This window comes from Pteropus vampyrus, unplaced genomic scaffold (assembly GCF_000151845.1).
Source record: "Pteropus vampyrus isolate Shadow unplaced genomic scaffold, Pvam_2.0 Scaffold234, whole genome shotgun sequence".
Classification (NCBI taxonomy): Eukaryota; Metazoa; Chordata; class Mammalia; order Chiroptera; family Pteropodidae; genus Pteropus; species Pteropus vampyrus.
The window spans coordinates 3,037,323-3,051,233 of record NW_011889015.1 but is presented as its reverse complement, the minus strand read 5'-3'; positions in this window follow the sequence as shown (position 1 = coordinate 3,051,233).

Sequence of the window (13,911 nt, the reverse complement as noted above, 5' to 3'; positions counted from 1 at the left end):
CAATTTCTTACAAAACTAAACACACTCTTACCACACGAATCCCACAGCATATTTAAGATTCAGTTTTTTCCAGTGCCATAATATATCCTGACCCTATTCTTTCTGTGTTTGTTCTGATTATTTATATGGGTTTTTCTTCTTCATTTCATTTTGTTTTGTTTCGCTTCTTTAAAAAATATCTTGTCATTTCAGTGATATTCTGCAGGAGAGCAAGAGTATTAGGTAAATTGACTATTTCCACCATTTTTTATCTACACAAAGAAAAATTTTCAATGTTGAACTTTAAAATTATGATCTTGTCAATTCCAGCTTTAAAAATGTCTGATTCTTTTATTTTCTAATTTCTGTAAAATATTAGTTAAAATATATCTTACATATTAGTTTCTAAAAAAAAATCTTAATTAATCATGACACACAATTCAGTCTGCATAGTTAAAAACATAAAGTAGTAAATCATCTTTCTCTTTTCAGGCAATATTTTTGTACCTGATTTTTCCAGAGATATCATTTATTTGCTTAATTTGTTTAATTTGAGTAATAGATCTCTTGAATATTTAAATAAGCATCAATGTTGACAGGTTTTGACTAGCCCAATTACAACCAAAATTGAATCATCCTGGATTAAAACCAGACTTGCTTTGATTCAACATGTCATTCCTCAAATTTCCAATAGTGAGACAATTTTGAGCATTTATAGTCTAACCAGATATGGAGCAGACAAATGAAGTTTGAGCAGTGTTAAAAATGACCTTCTATTCATTCAAAATATAATTTAATTTAATGATAAGTATTGAGGTCAAGGTGCTAGGACTGAAGGACATCACAGCAAACAAGATTGAATCCCTATCTCAGGGAGATAAATAGAAATCTACCTATTCTACAAAAAAAGTATTTAATAACACTTAAACTCTGTTCTAACTTTATTATTAAAAAGCGGAATAATACATTTCATAACATTAATGTTGCTTTACAAACAGAAGTAGAAAATCCTTATAATGTTAAAGTTTCTTCCTTTGGATATGAGTCTTATATTCATTCCAGATATAATCAGAAGTGGGTGGAGATTCAAATATTTGACTCTATTCACCTGTACCACATGCCTACAGTTCCTTCAATGAGCAGGCCTTAACTCTTGACTCTAGGGATGCTCCCATATAACAAACACATTGGTGCCAGAAAAAGATTCTCTTCTGTGGGCCCTCTCTATCCTCCCTTTCTTTCTTATCCCTATTCTTTAACTTCTATCCCTTCTTTTAAGCTCAGCTTTTTATGTGAATTTTCACTTCTACCAATAGATAGGGGCCTCAAGGTAGAAGTTAGGCGAGAAGGGAGAGGATTTCTCTGTCATATAGCCTCAGAGTGAACCTTTCAAGGAGCCAAGATTAACCTCCTGTTGGCATATCTCTTGGGTGGTTTTGTACTAAAGAAATTTATGTTTTTATTAACTTGCCTTCTATTACCAAACCCTCTTCTCTTATCATTGCAAATGTTAGGATGCAGGAAGGTGTACAGGACTGTCAGAAGGAAACAAAATTTATATGACTTATACTTATGAAAAGCATTCCAGAGGTAAAAGAGGGAGTTTTGAGGGTCTTTTATAAAGAAACTAATCTAATATAGGTGGTCAGGGAAGGTCCCTGTGGAAGTGGTTTTTGTTCTTATCTTAAAGAAAAAGTAGTTATTGATGGGTATAGCAGATAAAAGTTAGGAAAGAGTTTTACAACCAGAGGTAACAGCATATTTCCACTTATAATAAGGAAGGAGGCGCAGGGTGGCTGGAGCATGGGAACTTAGGAAGACCATTAGTATGACAAGACAGAAAACAAAGGAACATTAAATAAGATGAATTTCAGGGATGACATGAAAAGAATAATGCAAATCCATATAGGATATGTTAAAGATTTTGATCTGTATTGTAAGAATGACTGTAAATCATCAATACAGATCATTATTCTACTTTTTTTTCATTTTGATTGAGATGCAATTTAAATAATATAAATTTTAAGTGTACAATTTAATGATCTTTTATAAATGTATACAGTCATGGAACCACCACTAGAATCATGATGTACATAACTTTCACCTCCATCTTTTTATAGTAATTCCATCTTTAGAATCTCATATACATGAAATCATATAGTACACTGTCTTTTGTGTCTGGCTTCATTCACTTATCAAAATGTTTTTAAGATTCTTCAGTGCTATTACACGTGTCCTTTTCTTTTTGTTATAGTGATATCTAGATTAATAGCAATTTGTTATTAATTATTCTCTGTTAAGTTTTATTTAATGTTGAGTTCTTGGTCTAGAATTCAACCTGAAAATACAAAATTGTTCCTACAGAAAACACAATCAACTTTATTCTATTAAATTTTATTTCATAGTTTCTAGAACATATGAGAAGCAATATATAATAAGCTAACTTCTCGAAACACGAGTTTCTCGCTGTAATATTGAAAGAAAATCAATGCAGTTCAACAGGGTGTCAAGTTTTGTTTTTCAATTTAAATACAAGATTTTATTTTATGTATTTTATTCCATTTTACTACAACTTCATCTACTAAAAATATTCCAAAGAAATTTTAACGAGTTATTATTTAAAAGATTTTAAACAATATGTAAATCAATTTATTGAAGGACAGATTCAAAGAGAAATTTGTTCCTACCTAGTACAGTTACAAGAGACTTTGTAAAAATTATCATTCATATTAAATCTATATTTTTATTTCAGTTCATTGAAGCTGGACTTTTTATAATTACATTTTTGTGTAGATATGAATGAAGAAATAAGTGACTGTCGAACTGTGCTTTGAAAACATAATAACGATCATTAATGATGATGCATTATCTGTTTGTACTCAGTGATTGTGATGCTTTTGGTAAGGACGATCCTCTGTGCATGAAGAAGAAATGAAAAGCTAAAATATTTTGATTTATTTAGTCACGAGTCAATGTTAAATATAATAGAAAGTCTAGAAATTAAAAATTCATCTTCATTTTGGTTAGAAAATTTCCTAAAGAACATATGTGTTTTATTATTAAATATTTATTTGAAAGGACTTTACTGTTCATTTCAAAGATGAATCAGAATTTATTGCCTTGTGATACCTAATGAGCACAATTATTTAGCCCCCTTTATTTCTTAAATCCTATTAAGATGACAAGATAAGTATAAAAATAAAAAGAAAACTATATATTTCTCTAAAGTCAAAAACAGTGCCAAAAAGAAGCCCAAATATTAAAGAATTTCTGGAAAATATAATGCAAATAGAATCTAACTAGTGGTAAAACTCCAGAGGGCTTAGGGATCTACGACTTTACATGAGAACAGATAGAGTTTCCAAATAAATGATTTTTTGCAGCAATCAAAAACACGAAAATATTCCAAAGAGCGAAGAGCAGGGTATGAGATAATGATCAGTGATAAGTGATCGATACATATGGAGTTAAAGGGCAATGAAACAATTGTGCTGGGATCCATCTTCATAGCAGTTACTATGCTATGTGCGAGAAGATAATAGAAAATTTCTCTGAAAGAGTTGATTGCTTATGTGGCAAGCTCCCATAAACTTCATTATAGAAATACTTTAAACATAAAAAATAAACGCATACTGATATTTTTTAAATGTAGAAATACAGTTGAAGAAATCCCTAAAAGAGATAGAACCAGAGGGAGAGAGAGAAGAGATGGAGAGGGAGAGATTGATTACCAATTGGGTTTTTTGTTCTACCTCCCATCCCTTTAATTTGAGAATTGCCTTTCTACATGTCTTTGTCGATCATTGTTCTGTGTTCCTTGAATTTGAGCACACAAATCAATCTGTCTGGTCAGAGAGCCTTATTCTTTTGAATAAAACTATTAGTCCACAAGTGTGCATATGACGCAAATGAGTTTCCTCAAAGTCATTCTTCAAGGATGTAAGAGAGCTCTGGGAAAGAAAATATCTCCCTTCTTCCTTTATTGTAAGGTATAAAAACCGGTTGTCATTTAGTATTCAGGTGTGTGTTGTATACTTGTTTGATTTTGACTTTCCAGATTTACTTGGTTATTCTTTCTGCTTGTGCTTCTGTGTTCCTCTGGGAAGATCACCTGGTACTAACCACATTCTTATAGCCACTCGGGAATGGTTTTGTTCTTTACTGATGAAAGGCTCTTTGAGCACCCTGGCCACCTTTGTGGAACAGAAGGGGAGAGAGTGACATTGCATAGAATGTCACTTGTTTAACAGATCCGGACTCAATTGGTAGCTAATTCAGTTTCCTCATGTCACTCTATTCTAAGACACAACACACCAGAGTCTTAGCTCCGCCTTGTACATCTCTTTTCTTCTACCTCAGGGCTTCCCTTTGCTGCTGAAACTCAAAATGCCCTGTAACTCACTCAACACCCACTCATGAATACTGGCTTACCAGGCTGTGTGCATCTGCAGGCTGAATGCAAGAAAGGGAAAACTACTGCCGGCTTACTGGCTCACCTGTATCCTGCCTCTTGTGTTGCTGTTGTTGATGCTGCTGCTATTTGGGGATGTTCCCTATCAGTTGTGTAACAGGCCAGATGGTATAACCCAGGATGGTTGACACAATGTATAACAAACTTGACCAAGGGAGTGGACACAGCAGTTCTCTCTTCCTCTCCTGATGTAATGTTTCAAGATGCAGTCTATAAGGTCTCTTGAAGAAACCAATTGTGCTCTGCAGGTTTGTGCAGCTATTTAGTGCATTCCCCTTTTATTTGCAATCTTTTCTTCCCTCCTTATTTCCTTTTTGTTGTTGTTGTTTTTTAAATTCTTGCTTTCTTGACAATGGACCCTCTTTCTCCAAATAAAGTGAGATTATGTAGGATTTTTCCTCAGGCTCTGGATTCTAGAAAACCAGGCTGAGATCTTCTTGGAGTTCAGAATTAACAATAAAGAAAAAATAAAAGAAAAAAGAAAAAAAAGAAAAAGTAGTAACACCAATAAAATAATAACAATAATAGTAATAGTTAACATTTATTGAGTACTTATATACCAGACATTGTTTTAAGTACTTTACCTATGTTACCTTGTTAGTTCTCACCCATGAGGTAAGAATTATTATTACTTCTGCTTGGCAAAAGAGAGAAACGAGAAAGAGACGAAGTTGGTATTGGGCAAAACTACAGTGGCAGGTAGTTTGTAGGAAAATGTTACAGATAATTTGCCCAAAAGCATTAGAGGAAAGGGGTAGTGCTTCACTGAACACTGTGACCCTGCCAGGGGCACCCATTCTAACTATACGTAACTAAGAACACTATTGTCCTTGGACTTTACAAAGGAAATTAAGTAGATCAGAGTCCTCAAGATGTGACTGTAGGTTGCCAGATCCACAACAGTCCACCACCACAGAGGCGCAACTTCCTAGCTCTCCAGAGGTTGGAAGCAGGCTTCTTTTCAGGTATAGCCCCAAGTGCATAATTGGCAATCCTGGAGGTTTTGGTCCAGCCAGCCCTGGAGGAATGTGGAATTGCTGGATGCCTCACACTATTGTAGTTCTGCGCTTTAGAAATTTTTCTGAAGGACATCCCCTAGCCACATGCAAGACAAAAACAATAGTTCTGCCTGCATAATTCCCCAAAAGGCCAATTCAGATCTCTGGCACTGGAAACCAAAAGCAGCATCTAGTTTTGTCAACACAAGTGTGCCCTATACACAGCCTTATAGAAATCTAGGAAACTGACAACCGTTAGTTAGTCCATCCTACGTTTGTGACAGTGGTGGAGATCGGAAAGAAGCTAATTTCCAACTCAGAACTTGACCTTTAGAGAAACACAAGGGTGTCAGGCCATAGGTTCTGCCTTAGCTTGCTGATGGGAATGAACAATAACCAGGACACCGATTTAGGGACAAACAGACATCCTCCTTTATAATTCCTAAAAGGAAAACAAAAAAAATTTTTTGAAAAGAACAAAATGATATTTCTGTATTTAAAAATGTAGAGGTTTAAGTGATTATGTATAGGTAATTATGCTAATGGCTTGAGGATTTCAAAGTCCAAGAATTTTTCCCTTCGGACAAGGCCAGGCCAGTTGTCTAAACGCTTTGCTCAGAATCTAAAAATTCTCTCTCTCTCCCTCCCTACCTCTCTCTCTCTTGCTGTCACTCTCCTTGGCTTTATTGTTCTTGTTCTCATTACTTCCCCATCATCTCTACCCTGTCTTTTCCTCATTGGCCAGATTTTCTCATTTCTCAAGTTTATTTTGCTCTGTTAGTTTCATAATTCAAAACTCAAAATTCAATGTCAATATTCTAGAATAAAATAAATAATTTTATTAAAGTAATCAGTCTCTTAAGAATGAAGATGGCGAATGCAGGAGCAGAAAACTACTCAGGAAAAAGTCTATTCCTATATTCCCAACCATAAACACGCTTTGAGAAAATGAGTTGACTCTAGAGTCATGTTAATTTTAACTTAATTTTACTGTGTCTTCTTGTGTTTGCAAACACTTCTGAGAATCTTTTTATAACTATTACTTTCCATCAAATCTACTAAGTGAAATTAGTGGGAAAATGCTGAATTATACGTTCTGATTGAATCAGCATGTAGCAAGCTAGCACTAATTGATTTGCCTAAGATTAGAGTGAGAACATTTTTCAGAAATGTTGCTATCCATGTATCAACTGACACTATCTGTCAAGGTCCACCACACTTATAGAATACAGTCTGATCACAAAATAACAAAGGAAGTTTTTGATAGATGAAACACCTAAATATGTGCTTGTTCTTTAAAAAAGAAATCTCTAGATAGGTCATTAAAAACAATACTTCAAAATGGAAACTGACAAGCCAAGGGAGAATAAGTGTGGCTCCATTGTTAAAGCTTACTATAGCTCCCATACCATTAAAATGGAATTTTGATCTGTTAACAAAAGTGACGTTTTGATTTTACTGTCTTTTATCACCATCCTTCTTACACTGACAATTTCTAGTCAAAAAAGAACAAATCATGCACATAATTTGAATATTGGCTTTTGTCTTCCCTTCTGTCTACCTTTTCTAAATAGATGAACTGACAAGTGATGCCTTGGTTTATCTAATCTCAACAAATCTCTTTTTGCTCTGTTCAATAATATCACTTGACACCTTTCACAAGCACATTTACATTAGCATGCAGATTGTTTTTCTACATGAATTTTATATAATGTGAATAAATTATTTAGCATGGAATTTAAACATATAATCAAAATAAAGTATAAGCTTCCACCAACCTTTAATAATTTCTAATAAAACAAATGGGCATTGTTGCAATATAATCATTTAAATGATATTTTTAAGCTGTCCTCTTTAGCATTTCTTTCTGATTTTTGTTAAGTAGCATAAAAGTTTGAATACAATCCTATATAATGTCTTCTACCAGAATATAAAATACTAAATAAGTATTTTTTGTCTGTATACATGTGTGAGAATACATATGCTTTATAAAGCAAATTTCTTTATATGGTTTTAGCAAAGTAAACTAAAAATCACACATCTGTATATTTAAAATTTTTAATTGTAGTATATAAATGCCCCTCTATAGAAACTGCTCCCCAAAAAAGGTCAGCGCAGTTAATTTTTCTGAGTTGATGTTAAATTGAAAAATAAGGTATCTATTTTTATCAACATATATGTATCTTTTATTTTCCACATTTATCACAATGTTTTACACCTTGATATTTTTTTCATAATGTTTCTTGAGAGCTGTTTATAGTAACACTTGAATATCTAAATCTTTATCTTATTCCAGTAATAAACTAACCTAATTAATTTAACCAGAACCCTAAAGTTGGACATTTAAATTGCTTCAAGTTTTTTTTCCTACTTCACAATAATGCCACAATATCCATTTTTGAGTGTGTGAATGTGTGTACATATGACTTTCAGTTACTAATTAGAAGATTATGTCACAACCTGTTGGCCCCTTCAGTCCAACCTAGAAATCTCACAGAAATAAAAGAAAATATACTGATTTGAAAAACTAAAACAAAGCTGTGAGAAATACTTGAGGAAGGGGCAGGGAAGAATAGTTGTTAAGGTCCAATGGAAGAGCAATGGTAGCATGAGGCAAAGGCAGGCCTCGCATCATTGTTGGCAGGAAATAGAATAGGGGAGCTTTTCAGTGCTCTTTTCTTTACCGTATTTCCTGTGTGGCTCACTCCCTACCACCTCAGAACTTCAGATTAGAAAAGTAACAGGGCCATCCCAGTAGCCTTTGCCCAGTAGAAAACAAGTGAGAGAAAACCAGCTAGCTACTCAGTGTTTATTTTTCCTTTTATCCTCCTTTCAAAATGTAGCTTGACAACCATAATCAATGAGAAAACTTTTTCAACATAGAGCAATGTCAGGCAGTGATATCAAAGTTCCCTGAGGGACAGAGTCACTTAATGAAGAAAGAACAGCTAAAGTTTGCCAAAATCAATCTACAGTATTCTGAGGACTTTTTCCATGGGCATGCTCTACCTCTAAACTCATGAAAAATTTCACAAGCTAAGGCTAGATCTTTGCCCTGCTACCCTTTATAATACTAGTTAAGATTCTTAAAATAATCTTATAGACAAAAGCAACCAGACTTAGACGAGCACAACCGAAATTAAAGAGAAACAATAAATTACATATATATTATACCTGATAAACCAGAATTAACAGATCAGGTAAGTCAAGAATTTTAAAAGACTATATCTATAGAGCTATTGATAAATTGAGGAAGGAGTAGTCATTAAGAAGGTACACTGGTGATCAAAAATGTAATAGTTGAAATAAAGAACACACAAATGAGTTAAATGGAAATAAGACGGAGCCAAAGAATAAATTTTGGAGCTGGAAGATCAATTGTAGAAGGCAGTTAGGAAAGGCAAGAAAGAAAATATAAACAAATTATTACAAATGTAGGAAATAGGAGTTGAAATAGCAAAGTTACAACAGACCAGAAAAATAGAGATAAAAAGGATCATATAGAATATTTGAGGAAATACTGATGAAATTTCAAAGAGTAAAGGATGACAAATATTGATACAATGCAGTGTCAAGCAGAAAAAATAGAAAAGCCCACATTTAGATAGATTACAGTGTAAAATAAGAACAATAAAAACCCAGAGAAATTCTAAAAGTTTCTAGTAAGAAAGAGATAACCCACCAAAGAAACATAATTAGATTGATGCAAATTTCCCAAACTTTATTTATAAAGTTTCTTTAAAAACAAAAAATAGAGCTTTGGAGCTAGAATTTTATATATAGCTAAATTCTCTTTTAAATGTAAAAGTACAACAATGTGAAAGCATGAAAGGTTTAAATCTTTATTCCAAAAATATTTTTCTAAAGTACCTTTTCAGGAAGAACCGTAAGATGAGAAAAACATTTAGGAGGATGTTATGAGACATAATAGAAAATTCATAAGGTGCCAGCCACCTGCTCCAAATAAGGTGGCCCCTTAAACACATGATCTACGTTGTATGTGGAACAACTCTAGCCCTATGTTCAGAAGGCTGAACCTAGAGAGGACAGTTGTACTTCCTGATGATCTGATGCAGTCATCTTCAGTTGAACAAATTCCTGAGTCGGATTTAAGGCTCAGAAACCTGAACAGCTGTCCCTGCTGGAGAATATTGTTACATTCTAGATTGACTGGTCTGATTTCTTTTTGTGAAGAAAAACCCTAATTGTTTTATCAATACATGTCTGTGCTTAGAGTTTACTTCTTTTAATTTAATATGATATTCCTTAATTTTTAGCAGTAAATTTTAAGCCATTTATATAGACAGTGATTACTGAGATTTTGAGATTATTTCTTCCCTGTTCTTTCGCATTGTATTTTAACCACGCTTTCTTCTTCGCTTTTTAAAAATCGCTTCCTGCTTCTGTTTGATTTGAGATTTTTAATTTTTTAAAAATTCTCCCATAGTTTTAAATTAAATCTACTAATTCTTTTTAAAAATATATAACTATTTTTATAACATGATCACATTGTTAATCAATATCTTCATCTTACGCCCTGAAAAACATCAGACAGTATTCTGGATGCTGAGCTTTGATACCATTCCTACCTGAGGCACGTTTTAACCTTCTGCTCTCTCTTGAGTGGAGACCTTGCTCTCATCACGTGGTCTAGCTTGCCATAGAATGGACTTCTTATTATGATTTCCTTTATATTTAGAGTTTATGGAGATTTTTCTTTCATTTTGGGAAATAGCTATACACTTTTTAATATTTTCAATGGTTCTTTTACTTTTTCTTACGTTTTCAGTAAAGGTGGCCAATATCAATACATGCAAACCGTCACTTTCGCATGAAATTCAAATGATTAGCATTTCTATATTTTTCAGTGTTTCTAGGATACAGTATGTCACTTGTATATTTATTTTTATAATGTATTTTATGTCTTTATTAAATATATGACTCTAGCCACATTTTCATTAAAATATTATAAAAAGTTAAGGAAGACAAGAACTTTTGCATAAGGATGTTTTTTAAGACACATGTAAATAAAACAACACTACACACTTTTTTATATATACACTCACACATACATAGTTATATAGTCACACATTATATTAAACACATTAGATTAGTTGCCTATGAACATGAGTGAAAGGAATATATGAGTTGAGATTATAGAATGAAAGAATAAAATATATAAGTAAAACAGAAAAATGATCTTGAATAATGATGAAAATAAAAAGGAAACTATGGAGAATTGTTATCTTAATTCTTTGCACCTGATGCCTACTATATAGAGACAAATATGTGTGTGCATGTGTGTGTGTATAGCTAGCAAACCTATGCTATTTCTGTATTCGACTACGTAATTCACCATTAGTATACAAACAACATTGTATTTGAAGGACTCATTAACATGAAGTGTTCTAAGGTGCGAGTCATTCATATTATTTTCATATTCCTAATTACTCATGAATATGGTTCTATTTCAAGTAATAAAATTCAAGAAAACCTGAACTTAATGGAGAATCTTGAGCTATTAGGTGATTCTTCATTATTTCACTAAAAAATGTTTAAAAACAAACTTGTCAAAAGCCTAAGCAACTTTTCCAATGTCAACATCAATGGTTGTTAAATAGGACTACAAAAGAAAAAATCCTAAATATCTTTTGCATCCCCAGGTAATTATGAGACCTCACTTCTGCAGGTGAATATAATATAAACAATGCCCATTCTTTGTCCTGGCATAGAAAGTCTCAAAAGTTTTAACTGTGTTCCACAGTTTACATTTGTCTAGAAAACACACTTTTCCTTTAGTTTGATTTCCCTTAGTTCAAAATCAGAATGTCAGAAATATCTTTTTCACTCTCTTACTGATTCACAGAAGAAATATAAGAGTGATATTTATTTTTTCTCGGCTTAAGATTTTCAAAACAAGCACTCTGTCCTCATTGTGTGAGTCATAGTAATATGAAATTTAATAAGGATATAGAAGTACAAATTACTTTTCCAGTAATTATATATTGGTGGCATCAGCATATGCATACTAAATTTATTAGCAAATAGTAACAAGATATAAATCACATTTTAGACTTCTGTTTATGTACCTTGGCTAATACAGAGGAAGGACATTTATGAGAGAGACACTTGCCACTTAGTGAAAAGAATTCTACATTGGGAGGCAAGAGAACTGCCTTTTAGTTTGGCTGAGCTAAAAAGTAATTTGTTAACCAAAGATGTTTTTTTCTTAAAACCTCAATACAAATGAAGGGACTTCAATATCCTTATTTGTAAAAATAAAGAGCCTGAGCTGGATACTTTCTAAGAAATATTTTCCGGTTTTATCATTTCTTAAATCTATAAATTGAATTTACAAATCTTTGAGCCATGAATCATATATTGGAAATTTTCTTATTTTCTTCCTAATGAAATATTGAAAGATAAATGGATATATATCAAATAACGGAATTTGAATCTTAATTCTACTATTTCCTGAATCTAAGACCAATAAGCATCTTCTCCAAGACTCTTTTTTCAAATGTTAAAGAAAGATAATAACATCTAACTTGCAGAGATGATTTGAGCACCAATAGTAATAGACATAAATTACCTACAGTATAAACATAAAGAACATTTTGCATATTTCTTGGCCCATAACACATGCTCATTATCAATAAATTATTCTTTTATTAGTCCATATCAACAAATAAATAGAAGAGGCACTTACTATAGTGAATTTTTAAAAACAGGGTTAATTAATATATGATCTTTAGAATTATGCAGCTTACCAGAAGTTATGCATATCACTTAATTACAGTGACTGCTAGCTATCTCTTAATTTCAGATTGAGAATTACCAAGAGAAGAAAACTCATGTAGGGAGAAGGAACAGTAATGTTCACATATGTATTGGTGGCTTACAAAGAAATTACTAGCAAAACACAAACCAAAACATGCTACTTCAGCTGACATTCTATGCTAAAGGTCATTTAAGGACATAAGGCAAATTATTTTCCCAAAGGAATCCAATGACATTTAGAAAAGATTTCTCTGATGAGAGACCTACGAATCACTAGATTTTCTAACTTGCTGAATTAGTTTATATTTAAAGTAGTATATTGCTGTGATCCTTTATCAAATACACATGAATGTGCAGTCTTAAACTCTAAAAAAAATGAGAATAAACTCTTTTCAAGATTAATATCAAATTAATTGATTAAGAATTCACATTTATAATATACCTTACAATGGCTTTTAGTAGCACAGGCTGAAAATAAACAGATATGTTTTTCTGCTGGGGAAAATTAAGGAAAAAAACCTAAAATTTTACAAATACATTAAAATATTACCTTAAGGCACAAAAAAGTCTTCCTAAAACAAGGCGTGATGTCATTCAAGAGTTGAAAACCTTTTTCTTTTTCTGTAAAGGGCCAGACTTTAAATATTCTTGGCTTTGTGGGTCATAAGGTCATCGGTCAATGCCATTGGGAAGAAGCCAAATTGGTATGTAAATGGATGCAGATGGCTGTGTTGCATAAAACTTTCTTTCCAAAAACAGAGTTAGGCTGAATTTGACCCAAGGGCTGTAGTTTGCAGACCTCTGATATAACTGATTCTTCTTGGAATAAAATAAATGAATACAATAATAACTTTAAAAACCTTCAATGTCAATTTACTATTCTTTCAATTGAAAAAAAGAAAGAACCATCAGGTTTTCTGGATCTTTTTTATTTCACCCTAGGCAATTATTTTACTTTATGGTTGAGATTATACTATGATAACCATTAGGCTCTTTCTCAACTTTTGAAGAAACTCATTCTTTTTAGCCATTCCTTTCTTTTCAAATATTCAGGGTTGGAGGAAGCCAAAAAAGGAATGAACAATGAGGAAAGAAGCAGGTGATTATGAAGCTCTAAAAGCGCTGGAAAAAAGAATCCTGAAGAAAAAAAGAAAGCCAGTACATGAAAATTTATTAATAATAAATACATGTTAGTGAGACAGAAAGCTTCTAGAGAATGAGCATATAGTTTACTATTTTCTCCTTGGGAACCTGAGAAGTAACTCAAAACCAGAGAGGCCCTCAACAAAATCATCTTCTCTAGTCCTTTGCCTTCAGACAAATGGAAATCTAAACAATTAATGACAGAGGATTGAAGTCTCCAAAACTCTCTGGAGATTTACTAAGTTTTGAGAGAGAACTGCAAGAGATCAAACTTGCATATAAACTTTAAGTGTTTGAAAGAGTTAATGATCATCATATGATCTCAACATATTACCAGGAAGGATAAGTACATTTGACAAATGTACTAGGGAGAGTTGGATGCCCTGGTTGTCAGCTATTCTTACACTTTTATTAGGTTTTTTAACATCTTATTTTTTTTTCTTAAAAAAAAATTCCCTGTCCTTCAATGTAATAGGTTTAAAATGTAATATAATTACTCCAGCATAATACAGTTCGATTATAATATTTGCTAAGAAACTG